Raw genomic sequence first — 1230 nt, forward strand, 5'->3', positions numbered from 1 at the left:
TTTTAGAAAGTATCTCTGAGCTCTTTTAAACATCTGACACTGAATATCATAAACTTGAATGGTGCAGTTAAAGACTGAGATTTCTAGAGAGATGTAAAACAAAAACTTGAATCTGAACATCAGGAGTATTTTTAGAAAAGTTTTCCTATCAATCTTTGATTTATACAGTATGTATACCCACTGTATGTTTTCAATATGCTGAGCTTTATGTCTGCATCATGTCTATCAGCACAGTCAAGTCTCATGCTGGACAACATCACCACATTTCCAGTGACTCTAGAGTGTGATGTGAAGTTGGTAGGCACTCTTTAAAGGAATGAGACTGTCATGTCCAAGCACGAGCATACAAAGGAATTCCCAATTTCTATCTTGTGTTTTTTTGCATTAAAGAGTTGCTTCAGAGCTGACATTTCTGAAAATAAAGGGGGAGAAGCAGTTTAAGGGGACAACTGCTACCTCACACTGAGGGACAGCAAGCACAAAAAAGTTGGTGCCTCTGTCCTTACTGCAAAACCAAAAAGTCTAGAGCACACTACTAAAATAATCCAGAAAAGTCAATAGCACTAAATGGACCTCATTTCACATCATATTTAAGGCCAGAAATGAAGTACAGCAACTTTATCAGTTGTTCACATCTCAACATGGTCTTTGTCTCAAACCATTCACACAACAGTTTAACACAAGCCACAGAAATGTAACTGCACTTATCCCAGATGATATTAAAGTGCTAAAAATGCTATCTGAGCATTATTTTAAAAACACACATACACACACACACACATATCCCTGCTACACTGCATGGAACAGAGCAGGAGGAGCAGGCAAAGTGAATTCCTGCCTAGGGTTAGATACACAGGAAAGAAAAAAGCATTTACCGTCTGGCACAGGAGAGTTTAATTCGGAAACACTGTAAGACGGTAGTGGTGCCACTCGTGCCGAACGCTTCTTCATCCTCTGGAATTGCTCCTCTACTCACACACTCACTTCAGCTTTAGTCTGCATCCTCTTGGTCCCGAGTACTACAGCAGCCACGGGGCTATGGCTGGTGGCTGGATGTTGTTCTGGAGATGCTGCAGGAGGCTATGAGTACTGATTTGCTGTTTCCCTGGGAAACCATTTGCAACACATTCAAACAATGCTTGACCTCTGCTAACACTTTTCTTTCATTCAATTGCTGAGCGTGGCAGATAAAATATCAATATATTAGTGACTGTGCTTCATAAAACTTGA

Source organism: Acanthisitta chloris, unplaced genomic scaffold, assembly GCF_000695815.1.
Source record: "Acanthisitta chloris isolate BGI_N310 unplaced genomic scaffold, ASM69581v1 scaffold620, whole genome shotgun sequence".
NCBI classification, from domain to species: Eukaryota; Metazoa; Chordata; class Aves; order Passeriformes; family Acanthisittidae; genus Acanthisitta; species Acanthisitta chloris.